Here is a 24,590-nt window from a genome sequence, read left to right as displayed (position 1 = left end):
TGTGTTCATGCAGCTACAGTGGGTTAAAGATCTGAGGATTTGAGCCAACCCTTTTAAATTATTTTTAATATTTAAGCTATTTTCAGATGGACTCTAAATTACAAAGACACCGTAAAGCTTTTTCACAGTTTCTCTCCCACAGTTTTTAATCTATGAAATGTAATACCATCCACCAAATATTTCATGCTCTGCTGTGTTTCTGGGTTAATACTTGCCCCAGCCAACACAGCAGCTATAAGAGTAACCCATAAACCATACAATGTGTGTGGGTCAGCAATTCTGAGCAGTAATTAAAATCTTTATTGATGAAGAATGCTGTAAGCATACTAACTACTGTATGTATAGTGCAGACTATTCATCAGGCTACTGTACTGCACTAGCTGTATGTGTGTTAGCCTGAGCCATACATCTATAAGACAAATGAATATAGGAGTGCTCTTGCACTTGGGGATTTCCCACCTGTGTATTTTCTCTTGAACTCAAATTCCAATTTTTTGACAATGGTAAGCAATAATGTGAAAAAGTAGTCTGCAAATAACATTTCTCGGTGAAGGTCAATTTACTGCTAAATAATCAAGCTAACCTTTTTGCTCTTTTTACTTGCCATATTTCTGATAATTCATAATCTTTCTTATTAACTACTGTATATTAGATTATCCAATCTCCATTAATCCCTATTTTCCACCAGTCGCATCTGTGTTGCGTTCCGGAAGCAATCAGTGCCATTCAAGTCAATGCTTGATATTCCACCACATGTGTTATGGGTCTCTGCTCTGGTAAAGATAAACGCCAGGTCTATTTTCACCTGAGCCGCGGGGCGTTCAGACAGCCGGGCAGTAAGTGAAACAGCAAGAGCATCCAGTCAATTTACCAAAAGACACCCCCCCAATATCATATACTGTATTACTCCTCTACAAAAACCATGGACGACGAGAGATTCATCTTGGAGGTAGAAAAACATAAGACATCACAAACCCTTTTTATAAAGACAATGCCAAAAAGAGAAAGCATGGAGTTTAATTGCAGGAGTGCTTGGAGTGGAAGGTAGACACTAGCTCAATAAACACGTGATTATTATTTCAAGAACTTGTAGCTAGACAATAAAATCTGTGAGTCGGGCAGGCAAGATGCTCCGCTTCTGAGACACTCCCAATGTGGTATGGCGCGTGGCAGAGGACGGAACAAAACCGCGGCGCAGCCGGCACGCAGCACAGAAGCGCCTGGTAGAAAATCACGGTAAGTATACCATATGTATGCAAGTGCCTGGAGCTACTTAAAATGAGTCCAGAGCTTAAAATTATTGAGAACTCAAGGCCTCAATGGATTAACCTGCAGGGTTGGTCGAAGGGCTGTTTTTTGGCTGGCTGACGAGCGGCAACAGAAATAGCTTGAGCTGACTACAGCATATGTAATGCACTGCAGCAGTCCTCCAGGGTTCCATGTTTTTGCATCTAAACCACCTGCTGTATTTATGTTCGTGAAAAAGAACTGCTTCATTAACTTTGTGAACTGGAGTGTACACGTGATGGTAACAAGAAGGAGCAGGGTGTTGGTGTGCTTTATGGTAGAGAAGAAGAGAAATACTTATGGGTAAATAACTCCCACATATTGTAATGGTGCAGTGGTACTCTGTAGTCTTTTAAACCAAGGGCCCACAGAGAGTCTATCCTAATGAACATAAAACACAATATTATCCTGTCATGTGGAGGTCTTTACTGTTGTTGAATAAACACTGCACTACAGTGTTGCTACAGTAGATCTTGGCAGCACATAAGTACTCAGGGTCACTGAGAGAAAGCATTAAGCCTTCTGTGTTTTTGTGCATTGGTGGAAATTAAATAATGTCAGATTGTGTGTTAGCTGTGAGCTGACTAAAGCTTTAGGGTTATTGTGAGTTTAAACTAAAGACTATGGACCCTATCTTGCACTCAGCGCAATTGCCTTTGTACACCGACGCATGTATCATTCCTATTTTGCACACAATGCACAGCGGACTTTTCCCTCCACAGACGCACGTCGGTAAATTAGGGAATGTATTTGCGCTCCGAGGGGTGGTTCAGCGAAAAGAGGAGGCGTGTTCCGGCGCAAACGTTCAAACGTTCTGGTGCTATTTTGCAGTTTCAGAAAACAATTCCGCCACAGACCAGGAAAAACCTGGTCTAAAGTCAGTGGTGCTAGTCTAAAGTCAGTTGCGTGTTATTCATAATAGCAACAGCGCCCGAGATCCGCCCACAAAGCTACTTGCGTTTCACGGTTGATACTTGCGTTTCAGATCGTTAAAATAGGGCCCTATAACTTGCAATTTCATCTCAGCCATTACAGACATACACAATAACTTGTAATTCAAGCAATACTGTTGTTAATCCTTAAAACACAAAACTATGCACAAGCTTCTTTTTTGACTACTGGGACAATACAGTGTAATTCTTGAGGTTTTGCAATGAAATATATTATTATTATTATAGAGTGTGTTAATGATAATTCTGTATAACTTCACTGCAACCAAATCCCTGTTTTCCATGTGTTTTCCTGCATAACTACCAGTTGATTTAACAATTTAGCAAACTGCTACTGTATGTTTCTGACAGAAAACAATGCTGTGCATTGTTTAGAATCAACTAACTGTAAGGTTTAAAGTCCATAAGCATTAAAACAAGAAAGCCATTTTATTACGCTCCTGTCCTTCCTTTTCCTTTCACAGCCACACACACAGGCACTGGCAGACTGACAATGATGTGTGTGCTGGAGTGAGACAACGATGTGGCTCCAAAAGATCTCAGGAGAAATATGGTGAAGCTGCAAGCGCTATGTGTCTGCTCACAGGCGTGCGTGTGTGCGTGTGTGTGTGTGTGTGTGTGTGTGTGTGTGTGTGTGTGTGTGTGAGAATGAAGGCCACCTGAAACTATTTAGCAAATAGACACAGATTAGAGTCAGTCTACACATAATCCACAGATAAAGTGTGAAGTCTGACTGAAACTAAACAGTGGGGAAATGTAATTCTTTACTAACAACCCTGCTTATTCAGCAGTGCTGAAATGACCACAAGGTTTTAAAATGAAGTTTACATTACATAGGAGGCCGTATGGTTAACACCTTATGAGAAAAGGAAACGGGAACTTCCTATTAGGCATGCATGTTTGGTAACAGTGACTTGTTTGTATATGTTCAAATGCAAATATACTACATGCATATACTACAGTGTTGTTTTAGAAACTAACAACATTACTGCATCTACATGTGTAGTTCATGTCTGGATTAGGAATAGACAGATCCTATTTTGGGCCTGGGCTGATACTGACCCACATAGCTGGATCGGGTATTGCATAAAATGGGGCCGATCCATTCAATTCATTCTATGTAGCTTTTCTTTTCTTCTCCACCCATACTTGCACGTGTCTAAAGAAAAAAAAGGAAACGTAGACGACATGTCATGTCTGTCGGTGTCTGATGTAAGGACTATTTGTTTGTAACATATGTCTGATGTCTTGTCATAAAGTGCCTTGCGATTGTGCCGCAAACCCAACTGCCCCACGGGGACAATAAAGTTATCTACTACTACTACATAGTGTAACTTACTGCCAGGTAGCATGCAGCTAAAGACGCTAACGGTAAGCTAACGTTAGCTTACCGGTAGCATGCAGCTGCACTTTTGTAGACACCATGGCCACTGTTAAAGGTGCAATATGTAATATTGTATGTAATACTGGCAACTAGCGGTTAAAATAGTTAATTGATACAACTAATTTATTGTATCTCTACTTCAGAAATCAACAAACTACAAAATATGAATTAAATCTTTCCACCCCTGGATTACTATTGAAGATCAAGCCCCCTCCATTGGACCGGTCAAAGATCAGGGCTGGAAGCAGGATGCATAGAAATAAAACACTAGAGTCAAGAGTGAAACACCACTAAGAATCCATGCTCAGACGCAAATTTGTCCAAAAAGAAAATAATGTAACTGTAATTCGATAAAGCTGATTAAGATCACCAAATCAAGATCCTGTTCCTGGAAAAGAGCTGTAGGAAAAATATCCCCAGCTAAAATAGCATGAGCACGGCATGCCCCTGCTAATTCAATGTGCCTAAGCTGATCCGTTTTAATGCACCTTTCATTTAGAAAGCTATTTCGGAAAATAACTTGCCTCTCAAGTTTGCTGGTTGTTTTGGTCAGTCCATAACAGTTAGCAGTAACATGCCTTGCTCTTTTAGCATCCTGAAACAGGCATGTCCCGAAGGGGATGTTTCCCTCAGTCTGATGGACACGCAGCTCTGCCGGTGAAAACAAGTTGTTCAGACAACCCATTTCCACACCTGATATTTAATTTTTTTCCCCCTGAAAATCGTTTGCTGCTTCTCTCTTCGCGGTCTACATCTTCTCGTCATCATTAAGCGATCTACAGTATCGCGGATATCAGTGCACGCATGCGAGTCATGGATTCCCAATTACTGTAACTACAGCCTCCACATGCATCGCTCAAAATCGTATTTCACACTTGTTTTACACAACACAAAACATGACAGTTTTTGTTGTAAAGAGTTGAACAACACATCGCACTTTATTTAAATTGGACGCAGATAAAACTGAAATGACCATCTTACATCCCAAATAGCAATAACAAACTAAAAACAAAAAAAAACCTGGCTCATCTGTCCTGTCCCTTGGAATGGCTAGAAAAAAGAAAAAAAAAAGAAACTTTAAATTGGATTTAAAAATGTTGAAATCCAAAACAAAAGCAATTGTTTTACCTTTGACCTATTACATTGGGAATTGTCTCTTTTTAATAAAATTCAACAAAATGGTTTAAACTCAACCCAAGCCAGGAGAACATAAATAACAGCTAAGGTATGGGATCTACAGTGTTTTCTGATATCAAGCCACTCGTACAAATTTGATTCAAACAAATCATTAATCATTAATCATTAACTTATCAATAAAACAGAGAGAATTTCAGCACCATGGAGAGCACACATTCCAAACTAAGTACTGTACAGTATAACATACAAAGTAAAACAGATCAGATCAAAGTTTGTCAAAAAAGCAAATAACAACGAAGCTACACAACACACATCATTTCATATGCACTCACCAGCAGCTGGTGCAGTTGCAGACGGGAGGTTTCAGCACACATTAAATTCACGTTTTGATCAAATAGTCCATATTATGAGTCACAACAAATATTACAACTAACAGTATATTATTACATCACTCTTAACGAAAAAGCCTCTCTTCTCACAGGATACAACTTACAGGAAACATAATTTTCTCTGCCTCGGAACACGTTTCCTGAGGTTCAGATGGCTGACTTATAACAATGTTTTGTTGTAACCTCAGTACAGTATGTTATACCACTTAAGGGAGAGACAGCACCTTAACGGATTACTGCGTCAACAGATTATAAAGCAATACAAGACATATTTCTCTTTGATTAAATAGAACGAGTCCCTGTCATGGTCTTTGTGTTGTGTCTCATTTAAAGTGCAGCACTAAATCACATCACCCCTGTTTAGCAACTCTACACTGGCTGCTTTTGTAGGTTTCATTTTAAATTTACTGATAACTAAAAGCCCCCAGCGACATATCAGACTTTTTTTAATCAATTATGAGCCGAGGCACAGTTTGGTCCTCTTAGTAGAGCTTGTTCCACACACTGAACCGCTATCAGAGGTGATGGAGCCTTTACGGTCAGAGCTCTCAACATCCTGCAAGAAGAGCTCAGGCTACCAAGATCATTATGATACAATATCAGTGTAATGTGACTGGGTCTGTTGGGATTGGGAACAGAATGGGTTGTTGCAGGGATGCTGGCAGTCACTGTTCAGCCTTCTTGATGTGTCATGTGTCTAACTCAGTGAGTCATCTGTGAAGGAAGTTCTCCACTTACTGTAATAACAACAATGTCATTCCCACTCGCTCAGGCTGAAAGCTAGAAGAAGTACTGCAAGTGTCACTGTCAGTCTGATGGTGCGGTTTGTTTGCTATAGTTAAACTATTTATGAGTGCTCAACAATCAAAGCTACACCTGTCAGTCAAGTGAGTTTCTAATCACAGGTGCACAGTGAATGTTTCGAGCCCACGTGTTGTGTGGTCTCAACTGTTTCCTGTGTTTTGGGCAGGCAAGAGAGTATGTTTGGAGAGAGCTGTGTGGGAGCTGTCGGACTATAGTGAGCTGTGGATAAAAAGCCAGTGAGTTGGACCAGCATAACAATTCTGTATTCCAATATAAAGGTACATCACACGGTAGCCTGGGTATGGTTCACAGAACAAAGTTGTTGTAGAGTGCACTGCTTTACAGTTTTACCCAAAAAACTCTATTTATTTACAAAGCGCTTTTTCCAAATATTGTCTGATATTATTTTATTACTTATCTATTTATGTATTTAATAGTATAATCATGTGGCTTTTGCTCTCCCCACCTACACATAAAACCCACAGCTGAGATGTACAGAGTTTTAGAGATGCATCCACTGAGGCACTGTTGAAAGTTGTTTCACTGAAATGTGAGAAACAACATTTGGCCTAAAATATAAATTGCAGCATGTCGTCACTAAAAAAACATTTTAAATAGGTTTAACATCACAAGATGATGACAAATAGTATGAATTTAGGTTAATTTCCATGTAAAAGGAAGTTTGTAAGTGTAAAAGTGAAGTAATTGTTCAAAATTTTTACAGATGGCTTATTAATTCAAGCAAAAACATACAGACGAAAACAAGCAAAGACACAAACATTTTGCACATATCTCATGCGCTCCTGTCCTTCCTTTTCCTTTCACAGCCACACACACACACCCAGGCACTGGCAAACTGACAATGATGTGTGTGCTGGAGTGAGACAACGATGTGGCTCCAAAAGATCTCAGGAGAAATATGGTGAAGCTGCAAGCACTATGTGTCTGCTCACAGGCGTGCGTGTGTGTGTGTGTGTGTGTGTGTGTGTGTGTGTTGCATTCTTTTTTATACCCATCCTCCCAGCAAGCATGACAAACATGGGTGGATACACTTCAGCAGCTCTGAGTTATATGACACGAGTATGTGTCTACTGTACAATAATATCTTTGATTCTACACTATGTCATTGGTACTGTACTGTGTATATATATATATATATATATATATATATATATATATATATATATATATATATATATATATATATATGTATATATTAGGGCTGTCAAAATTAACGCGTTAATTAATATTTAACTCGTTAAAAAAAATTAACGAAATTAAAGGTGCAATATGTAATATTGTATGGAATACTGGCAGCTAGCGGTTAAAATAGTTACTGCACTACCAATTCAAAATACTGGAGAGTCGTCTCCCCCGCCCCCTCCTGCCCAGACTCGAAGTTCACGGGGGTTGCCAGGCTGAGACCGCAGCATTCACAACAATGTTGCTAGACGCTTTTCTCACATAGCCAGACATTACTCACAGCACAGCGGAGTAGCTAACGGTAGATGCTGGCTATATTGACAGTCATAAAAGCCCGTGCTCACGCTGAGCTGTGTAACCAACTGACAGACACACTTTTTTGGCTTAAAATGACAGTATGAACCGCTAAAAACACAACAACCTCACTGTCCTCTCCACACGCCAGTCAGGCACACTTCCTCTGCTTAGAATTACAATACGAAACGCTAAAAATACCACTACCTTGCCGACGGAACACACTTCATTGGCTTAGAATTACGGCAACAATCGCCAAACACACTGCAAACTCACAGTCCTCTCTTTCCGATTTACAGCCCCCCTCTCGTGGCTTAAAATAACTCACCGTTGTCGGCTCCAGCCGCTGAAGAGGCTACACGCTGTAAACAGCCATGGGCTGCTTGCCTGGTCCTCCCGGTAACGTTAGCAGTTAGCAGGGTTAGCATGGCGGCGTTAGCCAGGACCAGTCGGGATCACTTTACTGGCTATGTCTCAATTGTTTTTGCGAGTAACCAACTCGGGTACTCTAGCTATATAATTCAATGTGAGTACACAAATGTTGAAATGACAAAAAATGCCCCTCCCTAGAAGCTGTGATAAATTAGCCTAAAGCTAATGCTTACCTGTTCAGGAGAAAATAAGCCAACTCTGCGTCCTTTTGGGATCTAAGCTGTCTCCATCTTTTAAATACATCTCCAATATTTACCAGGGGGTTGTTACGTCTCTGGTCACGCAACTGTTAGAAACATGCTGTTTTCTTTTTTTTATGTCATGTAGAATCTATCTCCGTTGATCCTGTTCGTTTGTTTGCTGCTTTCATGGCTGTACTACCGTTACAGCTGTAGCGCGCTGGGTTTACGTTTTTACAGGTATATCTGGCAACCCGGCCTGCCTGTCAAACTGGGGCGTTGATAACAACACACAGATCAAAACATAAACATAAATTCCGTCACGGAATGTAAATTTCAAAAAGAAAAAATACTGACATTAGCATTGTTGTCAGAAAAGATAGTATTTCAGTGTAACATGTTTCCTTAATATCTGATGAGGCATTGGTGTCATTTTTGGATTTATTACAGTACAAATATTACATATTGGACCTTTAACGCAGCTGTGTTTGTTTACTTCATGTGGCGGCTGAGAAACGTAATACGTCTACATAACAGCAGGTGGTGCTAATCTGTATTGTTGCCCAAGTAATGAAAACCGGCAGCTGATTGGACGAACGCGTCACATGGGTTTGTTTTCTCCGGATATTGAGAGCCAGACTGTCATGGCGGCCGTTCAGAATACGATCTCATATTGTACTAAAATAGTTCACTGAAACATGTTTCTGAAAACATTTTAAGCGAGAAATAGGCCGTGCAGTTGCTGAATCTGTCTTCATTTCAGCTCAAAAAAGGTCAGTTTAGAAGATTTTTGTCAGATTTTGAGAGACTCTAGTCACACTCATTCCGCTCGCCATTTCCGGGTGAGTCCCGACTGCCCTGCCGCCGACTGAACTCTCGGCTCGTTGGAGATGAACTGCGCCTCGCCTGTAAAGTAGACGAGAGCAGGCGACAGCAGCCGGGGACGGTGACAAAAATCTGCTCTCAAGTCAGACAGTTTCTAGCCGTTTCCAGCAGCCTTCAGCAGGACTAAGCCAAATTGTTGCTGCTGTTGTTCTGAAAGATATTAAACATTCTGAACTTAGCAGAACTTTTCCTTGTTTGTTTTTTTCTTCATATTTGCAAAGTTAAGTGATTTAGCATTTAAATATCCATTATTACAAGCTTCAGTCTCAATTTAAAAAAGCGATTAATCGCGATTAATTACAGCAAATTGTGCAATTAATTAGTTAATTTTTTTTAATCAATTGACAGCCCTAATATATATATATTAGGATAAAATCCGTGTATATTAGGATAAAATCAGTGTATATATATATATATATATATATATAGAAAAATAACAAGTACTTTGCTGTAACTTCTTTCTTCTTAGCCAAAAAAAAATCAAAAGGGTGTTCAATTTACAGTCCTCACACATTTGAGAAGCTGCAACCAGTGTATCTTTGGAGTTTTTCATTTATAAAGCACTATTAATCAACTATCAAAACTAACTTCATGTCAATTGCCTAATCAACAACAAATTGTTACATTTTAGTTTTAGGCCTTGAAAAAGACGTCATGTAGAGAGGTAATGTGTCCATATGTGTCACAATTCATAGTCTCTCTGAGTATTTCACAAAGGCATTGCAATATGCAATAGGATTTGTCAATAGCATGCAGCTCTGCAATGACATGCACTCTTTTTGGATCCTCTTCCATCACTCGTAAGGGAGTCAGCGCTGGTCGGTGTGTGTGCAGAGGAGAGAGACTAGAATCCCATAAATCCTACTTTATTAGATAAACTTCCTAATCAGATAAAGAAATCTCACACACCCCCGTGCACACTGCACAAAGACCGGTACAGGATCTCACTGATAATCTCCATTACCAATTACGGGGTGATACGCCACAGCTTAACATGAAGGCAGCAATTAATCTGCTAACACCGGTCACTGGGTCATTGTAGTAGAGAGAAAAAATTGCCGCTAGGCACACATATGCACACACACAAAGCAAAAGTATCACTGAGACATAGTGAAGAGTATAATTTTTCCTCATTTCTCCAGAGATGCAATTCAAATATAGTGGGGGTTTTTAAATTCTTATTTCCATTCAGTGCCTGTGTTCGCAAACTGTGGTGAGGGACTCAAAATTGGTCCCAAGACTTTTTGTTGTCCAACACTTCATCTGCTCTGTATAATGCATTAATAAGATAAATGAATGGAGAGACTTAACAGCTGAAGCTTATAAACAGTAGGGTATATCACACAACGATCAACAAACAGCCCGTTCAGTTTTAAACCATCACCAATACAATTTAGTATTTAATATTATATAACTGGTTAAGTTAGTATGGTTATGTGTTTTTTTCTGTTAGTTATCCTCACTACTTTTTTTTCAAAAATAAACTACAACTGTAATAAATTACAAGCATGCACAAGTTACCATATAATAATGAAATTTACCATTATATTGTAAAAAACGTCCCAGTACAACCACAGTCTTCAACCGCTTGTTGGAGCAAATGAATGGACTGCCTTGCTCTACGGCTCTATGACAGTGGTTTGGTTGAACCAAATTTGTCAAACCGTACTGGGCTTTAAACGGGAAACCTTCCAGTCACAGTCCAAACATGGTCTGCCAGGTTTGAATAAATAGCCTGATCTTCCAGGAAGTCTGCATGAGGGCAAGCTATGGTTTCCCTGATCTAAGCTCTTTTTGATGCAGTAAGCAGAGCTGGGACATTAGAGAAGGGGGATAGGGGAAGGTTGTGTGTGCATGTGCACATGTTTGAGTGAGTGAGTGAATTAGTGAGAGAGAGAGAAAAAGAGAGAGAGAGAGAGAGAGAGAGAGAGAGAAAGAGAGAGAGAGATTGGCTGTGGTTTGTGCAAATGGGTTATCAACATGTATACAATATATGTGTTATATGTTGCTGCCAGTGTCTCTGCGTGTGTGTGTTTGTGTGTGTGTGTGTGTGTGTGTGTGTGTGTGTGTGTGTGTGTGTGTGTGTGTGTGCGTACAAGGCAGGGCAGAGAAGTGACACTCAGTAGCTGAGTGATAAAGCAGATGGGCCTCCCATACCAAACTGTCAAACTGAAGACATTTTCTTAACTAAATCATTGACTCCTTCAGTAGATATGTGTGTGTACAGGGATGTTATCATTTTGCTAAAGCCAGAGAAATACAATATACTGATTATTGTAATTAGAATGTAAAACATATCTTAATCAGGTTATCATACTGACATTGAGGGTATAATAACACTTTACATGCTTTTTTAAAAGAGTTTTGATTGTGCACAGCTAGGGCTGGGCGATATGATGATATACTGTATTATGTCAAAACAATAGAAAAAAGGTAATTTGTGTGGTAACACTTTACTAGAAGGTATCTACATAAGAGTGACATGACACTGTCATGAACACATGACACTGTCATGACACATGAACCCTAACTCTAAGTCTAACCCTAACCTGTCATGACAAAAACCGAATGACACTTAATGACAGAATTGTTATGTCAACGTTTATGACAGTGTCACGTCACTCTTATGTAGATACCTTCAAGTAAAGTAACCATTTGTGTTTTTTTATATCGTTTCAAGCACAATGCTGAAAAACCAGCAGCCAAACTGCGTTACGGCAATATTTCCGTTCTGCTCTAAATTGGGCGCAATGCTTTTCCATTTCCACATTTAAATTACATTGTGAATATTGTCAACCATAAAGCAGTGTTTTGCATTTTCAAATTGTCAGAGAATGCATAAGGGTGTATGAAAATAAAATGGAATTTCAATTGTGACTTAAATGATGCATCTAAAAATGCAAAATTAAGTTATTAATACTGCATTTTAATTAACATTTGACCACCATAAAGCAGAGTTGGTCTTTGAAAATTAAATGTCATATGGCTTTTTCATTTTTATTTTGTGTCAGAAAATGCCCATGCTAGTATCGAAATGCAAATTGCATCACTTAATTTATTTAATTGAAATGTTGACCCAATTAATGCATATGTACTGTAAGTGGGAAATGAAAATGCTTTTGTGAGATTACATTTTCATTTGGATTTAGTACACCAAATGCTCCCATATTCCATTACTAGTCTCCTATCTGCTTGACGTTTTTTATTTCGGTTTAATTTGACCATTTCTTTGATATAAGACAAAGCAGCAAATGACAGCAAAAACGAGAGACAGGAAAACAAAGATCACAAACTCAATGTGAACCAAGAAGGATATGAATGTTTGGTTTGCTCGAGAACTGGAGCTGTCATGATAACCTCCACTGTACCACTTCTAAATCCCATCTCCACCTCACATTTGTTCTATGTTCTCTCTCCCTTATACTGGTATTACCTCATCAATAATGTTAAAGATGTGGTATTATCAACATGTTACAAATGGCACACTATTAAATTGCAGAATAACTGTTAGATGCGCTCTAACAAATCCACTAATGCAATAAAAAAAAGGCACATTCTTAGCTCTCCTCGCCCACATGTCCGTCACGACAACCACTTTCCTGGTAAATCCATCAACACACCAGCAAGTGAAATAGAATATTCAGAAAGTGGACTTGTGAAAGCCTCCCTCTATAATGGCCTTCACCCAATGACACTATGGTGCAGTGATCAAATAGTTGTGTGACAAGAAAATGTTGGTCAACACACTTCAGTCAATGTGCATGTTTAAACTTATTCCTCAAATTGAATGTAAACTTAATAACTGACCATTAGGTTTAAGGTAATTGTTTTTCCTGTTTAAGATATGTTTCACATTATCATTACAATAATCAGAATATAGGGCTGTGCAATTAATAGACATTTAATCGTGATTATGATTTTGGCTCCCAGTGATCACACAAACAGAATAATCGAGAAAAACAATTATTTAGCTCATTCACATTTTGCAAGTAAACTCTTATTTTCTCTTGTGTTCTGAATGAAAAAATAAAGTTTAAATAGCAAAAGTATTAAAGCAAATTTTACAGTTTTTTTTTTACTGTTGATTTATTTAACTTTTCCCACAGTTTTTTAAGTTCAATAATTGCAACATCTTTCCAGAAGTCAACGAGTAATCGTGTTAAATTATCATGATTTCAATATTGACCGAAATAATCGTGATTATATTTTTTTCCATAATTGAGCAGCCCTATCAGAATGCAGCATTTATCTGGCTTTAGAAAAATTATGACATGCATGACACACATACTGTATGTACATCTGCCAAAGGAGTAAATGGATTTTCCTTTCAGGGTTAGTATGATAAAATATGATCTTTGAGCATCATCTCACTTTGCAGGAAAGGGATTTTGCGTGAACCCACATTAAGTGGTTTATAATGCCATCTGGAGCATTTTCCCTTGTGATTAAAAAAAAAATTATATTTGATTTTCATTTATTATTTGTGCAAAGCAATGATGATAAACACACTCTGCTGCATGTCATTTGTTATTCACTGGCCTCACTAACTAAATATTATAATATAATAAGCCAATAATATAATATATTATTTTATATTTTTCTCAGAGTCTCTGAGAAAAAAAAACAATGTATCAAAGATTGAACAACTTTCAATTAACAGCTTTTTTTATTATAACACATTACGGTACATACATAATTAAGAGCTTTTACGATTAATTACACAATTGACCTTTTATATTAAGCCAAATTAGTGCGGAGGTTTATGATACGTGTGTGTACTAGCTACATTCATTCAACTTATCAAGTTTCATTCACATGTTATCAATATAATGATTACTTGAAAAAGAATCCAAGATCAAGCACAAAAAGTAAATTTAATTTTTCTTGCAAATGATGAGTAAAGAGAAGTACTAAGTTGTACCACTTTAGGTAAGGGTTTACGTTTTATTGGAAAACCAAATCCTAACGTATAATATAATTATTTCATCATGTACAGTACATCGCTGCCATTGTATATGAATACAATGATAATGCAAACAAAACAAGCCATTTCTCAGGAGGAACTGACTATTATTACAAGTTCCCAATGCATCCTATGGTGAAGGCTGCCTTTGTTTCATTGTAAAGCTGCCTCACAAAGCCAAAGTTCAAGTTAACAGTGACTTAATAAACCAAACTCTGAACAGTTCATTTCAGGTTCAGTGTTTGTGTGGTGAGGTGCAAGCTGTTGTGCAGGAAACCTTACATGGCCATCTCTCACACTCTCTGCCTCTGTCTGTCTGGCGGTCCCTCTTTTGTTTCTCTCTCCCTCTCTCAGTCTGTCTCTCCCTCTCTCTCATCTCTTGTTTCTGTCACTCTGAGCTATTCCTGGATTCCACGCTGAGGTGAACGGAAACAGGAGTGGCTGCAGTGGATGTTGGTAGCAGCATTTTTTTTTTCTCTGCAAAGAACCACTCTTCCTCTTGTAATACACACACACACAGTCAATATTCCTGTGTTAATGGCTTTGTTCTTTAGCCAATTGGGAAGATGTTTTCTCAAACATGTTTAGTGTGATTAAAGCCCTTCTTGTCCCTGCAGATGGAATGTGGGGGAGTGTGTGTTTGCATGCGTGCGTGTGTATTTGCATGCGTGCTTGGCAAACAACACAGCTGAAAATGAGATACGGTCAGCTGGATGGATCTGAGTCAGCAGGGTGCAGATGGATCCTTTATATTGCCATGTGGAGGAATATTCAAAACAGTAGCGCACTCTCTGCTGCTATCTCTCTGCTTTTATCTTTGTTCAGCCTTTCCTGCACCACAGCCCCGCTGGGACTCTCCCCAATTCCGTGTTGTGCTTACTGGAACCTTGGCAGCCAGCTGCTATGTCGGCCAATTAGGAAAGCTTTTACTAAAGCGCCAGCCAATTGGATTAATGCTACATTTCCTTGCCAGATGAGACTGTAAATGTGCTGCTGTATGCTAGAATCAGAGAACTGGTGAGCAGAATCCTGTTTCGCTGATAGGCACAGGGTACCAGAATACACACACGCTGCAGAAGCAGCGGCAGGAGAAAGAGACATCCCATGACACTACTGTGAGTCTTCTGCTACTGAGTGTGTGTTACTGAGATCCTAAACAGAAAAACCAAGAACACAACATAAAGCAAACCAGAACCCAAGCAGCCGAGTGACCACAACACTGTTCCCAGGCATAGATAAAGCAAGCGCTTATTCGCGGATGGGTTTGAGGAATAACAGCAGAACCAGCCTATATAGGTGGTGACAGCTAACAGACAAGGGGAAGAGGGCAAACTGAAGAGTGAAAAGGGACAGATACCAGACATTTTAATATTTTAATAAAACTCTTCCTAAGGTGTCTTCCTTTTTCCTCCATGTTAAATGTTTTTTTTGGGAGAAGTTTTTCTTCATCAGAATTGAGCATCAAAGGCGAGTGCTGTATGCTGTGCAGGTTATAAAAAGCCCTTTGAGGCAAATGTGTGATGTTGGGCTGAATAAATAAAACTGACTGGACTTGACTTGAAAACAAATTAAATGCAGTTTGTTTACCTGCCTGTGTGTGGAATAGATTAAAACAAGGGTACCTGACAAAACTGTGATTTTCTGGTTTCTGGCTGTTATTCAACTGTCAATCCACTGTGTCTGTGTTTGTGTCTGTCTTTCCTATGCATGCTCAGTTTTGCCAGTTCCATACATGTCCTTAATCTGGGAATCTGGGCCCAAGTAAGTTCCTTTAGTGAAAATTAAATCAATTTCAAAAAGCATTAAAGCACTTTAAAGCCATTGTGCTTCAATCACCTGTTTGATACTAGGATCAAACACCAAAAGCTAAATATAGAATGGTAAAAAAAATCCCTATTTTATACAGAAAACATCTTCTAATTCTTATTGAATATGATTTTTTATGGTTTTTTGACCGAGGAATATCAAATAAACTAAACATAACTAAATAATGCCTTATTTGTAAGTGTAAGGGGACAAATAAATGCAAAAATGGGCTAGAGATGCCGAGCAAAATCAAGAACGGGAGAAACAAAAACAGATTGTGCATCATGATCGAAACAAAACCAGCTTGCTCTCTCCCTCCTTCTCATCCTCTTATCTCGTCGATACTGCCTGAGAGTTCGCTGCCAAGACAATGCTTACGAGAAAGAGTCTGTGAAAGTGCTCATGGGGTCCTGGAGCCCAAACACTCAACCACACAGGTACTGGACACACATGCTTTCTCAACCTGTCCTGTTCCTGGTACTCTGCTCACTTTGTAAAGTTGCCACTGGGTATTTGTCCATCACAGAAAGGAGACATAAATACCGGTACACATAAGAAAAGAAGCAACACTACAAAATCACTGAGAATATCTCAAACACATACCAAAAAGCAAGGCTGTAATTACTCCATCTCTCCCTCTCACAAAGTCCACTGTACGCAGCACAAGAGGAGCATTATATGGCCGTAACAAGCAACAACTAAAGAAGTGTGTGTTCCCACTCTATTAGTCAACTCTATCTAGGCAAGTGAAGCAAGGGCTGGGCATTAAAACAAAGACACCCCACATTTCTATAACCAGGGCAGGTGTGGCTGAATGTATTAGCAGGGACACCTCCTGCACATGTAACAGGGTGGAGCAGGGTGGAGCAAACCAAAATAACCCAGAGGCAACAGACCATTAGTCAAGCCTGGCAGACCACCAGGCAGAAAGAGCTGATAAACTACTAAAACCAGCACAGACCAATGAGAACCACTAGACCACAGCAGAGACCAAATACAGCTCAGGTACAGAAACAACCTGTCAACACATACAAATGAGAAATGCTGCCAAATCTAAAAATAAATAAAAATAAAAATAAAAAAGGTGCTATTTCAACACCAAAAGGAACTGTATGCAAAGTTTTTGCACGATAGCCTACTATTCAAGCAGGTGTAAAGACCTTTGTACACTGACCTGACAAGCTGATATGCCTGTTGTGGTCTTTCTAGTAGTTGTAATAGCCGAGAAATAATAAGGTGCTAGTTTAAGATTACTTAAGGTTTAGGTAAGCCAACAATCTGGTTAAGCAAGAACAGAGCGCAGTTCAGCATTGCTTTCTTTCACTTAATGCCACGCACGCATGCACGCGCACACAGATACAAACACACACACACACACACACACACACACACACACACACACACACACACACACACACAGTATATTGAAGGAAATAACCTCGATGATGAAGACGGTATTTCAATAACTTAGCCTAGGCCTACTTTTGGTTCCCTAAAACAGTGCCTCGTGTAGGTTAAAAAGGGGAATTGAAAAGAATACTGAAACAACAACAAAAAGATACTAATACACAACTGTGACACCTCAACTAGTAGCAGGACCTCCAATAACCTAAAATAACAAATGTTTAGGTTAAACAGACCTATACGATCTATATCTCGCAGCACAGTGCGGAAGTGGGTTATCAGACACCTGCTATAAAAGATGAGCTATACAGTCAAACCGCCACCTCCGGTCTCATTTTAGTCTATTCTTCGCAGGACAATTCACCAAAAGCTCTTCCGCAAACACTGACAGAAAACAGTGTAGACCCACAACATCAGGAAAGTTAACGTTTCATCACGTTCCTCTTTTTTTCCGCTCACAAAAGCGAAGGCAAGGACGGTTATAAGCAGATAACGAAACAATAACAAAATGCAAAAAGTAGTTTAACTTCCAAACCTCTATCGACCAAGCACGCGAGAGATAAAAACAAATTATCCAAAACTCCTGCCAGTAGATTTTTCTCTCTTGGGGTGACAGCGTTAAGCATGCATGTCCTCATAAAATACGCGGGGGGGACAAAGCTAGAAAGATAATATCAACCAACTCACTGTGTTAGCAAGCTGAGGATAGTCCGTCACTTCTGCCAAAATATAGAATTCCAAAGAGGCAAAAATTTGAGCACAATCCGAGAAATGAGAGGGCCGAGCTGAGCTGTCACCGTCCAGCCGCAACGAGGAGAAGTCAGACTGCCTTGACAACCGGGGAAGCGAGCGCGAGCCCGGAGCCGCCTGCTGGTTTCTCCTCTCGCACGAGACAAGAGAAGGTGGGGGGGGCGAGATCCCTAGAGATGAATGGTGGTGGGTGTGCGCAAGCGCGGGCGGGGTTGATTCATTCCGGTGGAGTAGGGCTGTAAAAGGCAGAAACATAGCAGGGCAAATGCGCTGCATTTATTTATTTATTTATTTTTCTAAGGAAGCACTGGGGACGAACAGAAAATGACACTGAAATAAACAACCGCAGATCTGTAGACAACACTACCAGGACTGTAGAAAAGGATGTTATTCACATGGTGCACCAACAGTCCAAAACTTAAATATAGGCTATTCAATTTACAGGAATACAAGTCAGAGAAAATCAGCAAGTTCTCAAAAGCTGAAATGTAGTCTTGTATGCTTGATTCAATTTTCTGTTGGTCGGCTAATTGATTTTCCGCCTAATCCTGTCAATGTATAATTTGATTTTTTTGCTAAAACAATAAAAAAGAAACACAAACGGATTTCATTATCCTATAGCATAAACTGAACAAAAACATGCAAGTATAGGCTACATTTAGAAGTAGAAATGGGGAGATATCCCGATATATCTTCCGGAATATCTTGACTCCCTCTCCATCCAAGAAGCATTAGGCTACTCTCAGACAGTCTTATAAATAATTCAGCAATAAAAGCTTGCCTGGTTGCATGCAGAACCGAAAGAAGCATTTAACTCCCCCTTGCACGCGGCGTCAATCTGCGGGCGTTTCCAATTTAAACAAATCTCCAAGCAAAATAAAGTTCAATCAACATTCTTGTTTCGCAAATGGCTGTGGCCGGCCAGCCAGATCAGTCAGGGATTACAAGGCTTCTGTCAACTATCAATAGCCTCGTGTGCCTGCGAGAGACAAGGGGGTTAGAAAGGGAGAGAGAAGGTGGGAGGGAGGAGCGGGAAGGCTGAGATTCAATGCGCAGACGGTGCAGAGCAACCAGCCGATGATGCTGTTTGTCCTGTCCGAGGATCGGATGAAAACCAGCGACGACAATTTAATCCATGACATGTTGTCCCAGAGCCTCGCATCTGAACCGCATACTAACCCAACAGAGCTGGTGAGAGGGGATGAAGGCACACAGATAGCCTAGGCTATAATAGCAGTGGGGGGGGAAGCAATTTACCTGCACCGCTCCCGTATCAGCCTGCCGTTATTACTTCCCACTCAGTGTGGCTTTCAGCGCTACCGCTCACTCCAAGCTGTTCGCCGCCGAACGGAAATTTAGGCAACGGGATTTGTTCACGTGGTCACGCTCAGTGCTCCTAATTGGCGGAGCGGCTCGAGACGCCGCTCGCTCGCACCTGTACGGTGAACGGTAGCCTACAATAACGTTGCAGGGGGAGAGAAAGACAGAAGAAAACAGATTGTGTGTGTGTGTGTGTGTGTGTGTGTGTGTGTGTGTGTCAGATAAAGAAAACTAGCCTATATAAGTTCACTAATGATGTATGACAATTGGGAGATTTCATTTTTTTTAAACAAAAATTCAGTAAATAAAATCAGATGACTCAGACTAGGCTAACTGTAAAGAAAGCTACTAAATGGTTGTTCTAGTAACATTGAACTGTTTTGAGTAATACTACAAATCAATCTTGAGTAGGCTAGCATTTATTAAGAATGAAAGGGACTATACTTATTACACATAAAGATAGACTAAATGTCATTGCATAAATTAATAGATTTTTCTTACCATTTCTGTATAGCTTACTTTTTTTGCAGCTCTCAGGTGAATATCAAATCAATGCGTTTTGGAAATAATCTCAATGAGACTTTCTGAATAAATAAAGCTTAATCAGCAAACTAAGAATCGTAGCAAATTAAATATTTTAAAGGTCCTACGACATGCTGCTTTCTGGAGGCTTTTATATAGGCCTCAGTGGTCCCCTAATACTGTATCTGAAGTCTCTTTCCCGAAATTCAGCCTTGCAGAATTACAGCCACGAGCCTGTCCCACAATGAGCTTTAGTATGTGCCATTTCTGTGTCTGTAGCTTTAAATGTTATTGAGGAGGGGGGGCAAGGTGGAGGGTGAGGGTGTGGCCTTGACCAACTGTCACTTTGCTTATTTGCAAGCCATGATGTCTCTCTCTTTTATAACCTCATAAAGAGGCAGGATGCACACCTTATAAGGAGCAAGATTCCAGATTCCAGCAAGATTCCAGATCGGCCCATCTGAGCTTTCATTTTCTCAAAGGCAAAGCAGGATACCCAAGGCTCGGTTTACACCTATTGCCATTTCTAGCCACTGGGGGACCATAGGCTGGCTGGGGGAACTCATATTAATGCTAAATTCATGCCATGGGACCTTTAAAACCATTAAAATTGGCTCTGTGAACACTCTAGTTAGGGCTCGAGTGCTTCTGCTACTGTATATCATATCAATGATAAAGCCAGTTTTTACTGCATAAGTAATATCTGTCACACATCTGTCAATCTACCAACAGACTACTGATATATTCACATTTACAAACCCATAAGCATAATAACATACAGTAGCAAGCAGAATCTAACACAAATTACACTGCACCGACACATTGCACCGGTCTCACACAAATCTTACTATAAGTTAATTTTCCATACAATAACACACTTTTTTATTCATGTGTGTTAACTTTTACCATTTTTTATTTTCTTGTATTTATGTCAAAACACCATTCATTTCTGTACCACATATATATTACTAGCACACCCCTATTAAAGCTGCAAGCAGTCATATGCTATTAATGTACTGGATTTACAGTAATTTGTGCCTCATTTACTTAGAGTAACACACACACACACACACACACATATTTACAAAGAGGTTTTAAGATTGAGGCTTGTAACCAAGGCAGTGGCAAACCTCAGAATATAGCCTGTACTGCATTCCCACTTTACCACACGCACACAAGCATACTATACACATGAAGTTATTCATCTACCTACTGAGGGCACGGCATAGTAGCAGTCAATGGTGCGGGAGTATTTTTAGATTTCATGTGGGTTGCAGATGCTGCTCTACTCAACCAGGTCACAGCAAATAAAACTGTGTTTTTACTGTAACATCCAATGCCTTTGACTTCCTCTCACTTTCCCCCAAAATGTTTGCATTGAGTGTTGAAAAGAATTAGGTAGATTGTGATTATTATGTCACTACCTGCATTGTAACTCTCCTAAATGTGGTGCTCTTAGTGTAACAAGGGAAGTCAAAATCTCTACAATTTGTAATATCTTCTTTTCTCTTCTCTGATTTCAGTCTTCTTCACTGGTCCTGGTAGATTAGGCCAAGACACTCACATGGCCTGCAGGCTGTTGGCAGTGATATGTCTCTATGTTTTCCCCCTACTCAGTTTTGGCCCAAATTAAAAGCATGTTAGGTTTTTTAGGGCAATGCAGGGCATTCATAATTAACTATGAGAAATCTGACACAGTTGCAGCACAAACTGTCGAAAACATACAGTGAATCATCTTGTGAGCCCATATATAACCAGTTGTCATAACCACAGTAAAAGCCTGAATGTAACTCCTTATTCCAGACTGGAGGGGTTCCCTTGGTTTTTGGAGTCAGGGGGGTGGAGAGTTATTATCTAGGAGAACAAAAGCTGAAGAGCAGAGAACAGAGCAATCCCCCCCTCCTCTTGTTTCCTTCTATACCTTCCTTCATCCGCCCCCATCATCTCTCCATCCCCCCTCCACTCACCAACACAAACGCCTGCCATCTGACACCCCTCTAAGGAGTTCTTTTTCAGAGTTGTCTTCTAAAACACACACAGCACACACACACACACATAAACACTGGGTGGTGGCTGTGAGGAAGAGCTCCTATGTTTTCAATCCAAGGCAGAGTAACAGGCCAAATGGCATAGGGAGAAACAGACAGAAGGACAGACAAACACTCTTTCTGCGTGTTAATCAGGCCTACGTGCACACCAGCAGAAGGATTGAGAGGGACTTTCTGTTGGTGGACCACAGTGTACCGTAGGTCACAGCGTGTGTGTAACAACTGTTGGTCAATTGGTGTGATGCCACCTGGCTGTCTGACCACAAGTAGGACGTAGGGAGTGTGTGTGTGTGTGTGTGTGTTTGAGGAGTCTTGCTAGGCCGGACAGAACTTCGACGGGCAGCAGATGGTGGTGCCAGCGTGGCATGAGCATAAGAGCGAGGTGGACTCACACACATGGATGCACACAGGCTGCCCTGGCTGTGGTCAGGCAGGCGGCCAGGGTTGCCAGGAAAAATTTCATCAAAATACTAATCTGACTTTCCCACTCCACAGCCCTTTGTACTTTCTATCAACTGGGTTTTATTCATCAAGTTCTGTTTCTTTCATTTTTTCCTCCTTGCTTATTAGCACTCGTGATTATGCAGACCACAGTTCTAATTTCTTTTTATAATTAAAAAGTTCCCTCAATTTATTATGGAGGAGATGCCATGTCACTGTCAACAATGGAATAATCAATCTGTTTACGTATCTTCAAATGAATGTCATTCAACACAATACAATACTGGTGTCTAACCGGTGATTTGGAGTCTTTGTCAGCCACATTTGCAAAAACATAAGAGTATCATTTTTAAATACAATCTTATTGTAATGTTAGAGGTTCATTATACACAGACAAACTCACTCATGCTTGCATATATTAAACATACATAAACATACATATGCACAGACACATACACACACACACACACACACACACACACACACACAGACACACACTTTCAGGGGGTTGTGACTGGGCAGCTGTCTAGGGAGTGGACGACATCTCTATTGTTGGAGTGTGATGATGGATGAGACGGGAGCTTTAAATGCAACACTGGTTGACTATGGACTGGGGGGAAATTCTCCTCTGCCAACACTGTGAAACTTCATTACAGCAGTCAATGGAAAAAGGTGTTTTGGAGTGGCTTTTTGAACAAGGACATCCTTTTCTAATGTCATTTTCTGTTTCATGAAAGGTGATGACAAGAGTTGTCAAATTAGGATCACATGGAATGAGCAGATGATGACATGACACCTCCACAATGCTTGTATTGTGCGAAGAAGATGGGTTTGCTTTGAGAGCATGTATGTGCTTTAGAAGAGTTGCTTCATATCTCGGCTTTGGATCAATAACTCTCAGTCACTTCCATCACACACACACAAACACACACACACACACACACACACACACACACACACACACACACACACACACACACACACACAATGTGGTTGGTGGGTAAATTATCCTGTCATGTAAACATCTGTTGTCAGTGACAGGTGATGGTAAGGTGAGAACACACTTTTGCCCCCCATCCAAAACCTCAAGCAAGTAACCAACACACACACACACACACACACACACACACACACACACACACACACACACACACACACACACACACACACACACACACACACACACTTGTGTGAAGCTCAAGCCTTTGGCTGTCAGACTCGATCTCCGTCTCTCTGTAATGGTGGTGACAGCATGACATACACACCCATTAAAAGAGTTTTGTTGGCCCTCATACTCCAGGATCGTCAGACCTGCTCACCAAAACAACACAATGTATATAACACAAGAGCAGGTGTTCAAGCCAGCAACCCAAAAGTCTCTTTTCTTAGACCTAAACTCGTTAACATACAAAACACACTCTTGCGGGCAAGTGTCTTGAACAACATGTTGACTGTGTTGGACATGGTCACGTTACAGTTGTTTCAAAATACAGACATGCAATCAGGCTTTCACAGTAAGAACGTCAATGCTGTGGAAAAAGGTGATTGAGAAAATCAGGCTAGCCTCTTCAGTCTTTTCTTTTAAATCACTCCCCAAAACCTTAATAAAGCAGCTCTTACTTTGGCTTTTTTATGGAAAGTTGGTATTTTCATATCCGTTCATTTCATCACACCTGCTTTCTGTTTTAAATGTTTTTTATTATTAATATTTATCTCCTCATCTGGTGTTCCGTTGAGCATTTTGTACATTTTGCTTTGAAAATAAAGTTCTTCACATACCAAAAATCTCCAATGCTCGTAATCATTTTGCTCTTCTTTAAATGTGCACAAAGTGTCATTTTTGTTGTAAAGGGACCGTGTCAATCAGTAAGTGAAAGTACAAATTCTGTCTGCCTTGTGTTCTTGTCACTGCACCAGTGTGATACGTCGATACACTCACAGTTGCATGAATATACACCTGTACATGCACCCTTGCCTAAACACAAAGGCCCAGAGGAGACTTTGTAAGTGGAAAGACACAGAAGCTGAGAGAACAGACTTTGACGTTGGATAAATGATGCAAAGCAGTGAAACCAGCAACTCACTGTTGTATCAGTGAGGCCAGTGTGAGCTAACCTCAGGTGTCTTAGTTTGGCTGCGCAAAGTGCTGCTTATATGGCATCCCGCAGTTGTGGAATGTAACTAAGTACATTTACTCAAGTGCTGTACTTAAGTACAAATTTGAGGTACTTGTACTTTACTTGAGTCTTTTCTTTTTATGCTACTTTTTCACTTTTACTCCAGTACATTTCAGAGAGAAATATTGTACTTTTTTATTCCATTACATTAATCTGCCAGCTTTAGGTACTAGTTTACTTTACAAATTAAGATTTTTGCACACAAAAAACATGCA

The 24,590-nt window shown here is 40.0% G+C and overlaps 1 protein-coding gene across 1 annotated transcript in view; it reads right to left on the bottom strand.

The window, feature by feature from the left end:
- strbp (spermatid perinuclear RNA binding protein) overlaps positions 1-17,997 on the bottom strand; it is a 78,568-nt gene extending 60,571 nt beyond the window's left edge. The window contains exon 1 of the mRNA XM_028601042.1: positions 17,805-17,997. The gene's annotated coding sequence lies outside the window, so the exon portion shown is untranslated. The remainder of the gene's footprint in view (positions 1-17,804) is intronic.
- Positions 17,998-24,590: the final 6,593 nt, after the last annotated feature.

This window comes from Perca flavescens, chromosome 16, assembly GCF_004354835.1.
Source record: "Perca flavescens isolate YP-PL-M2 chromosome 16, PFLA_1.0, whole genome shotgun sequence".
NCBI classification, from domain to species: domain Eukaryota; kingdom Metazoa; phylum Chordata; class Actinopteri; order Perciformes; family Percidae; genus Perca; species Perca flavescens.
This window is presented reverse-complemented; position numbering and strand designations above follow the sequence as displayed.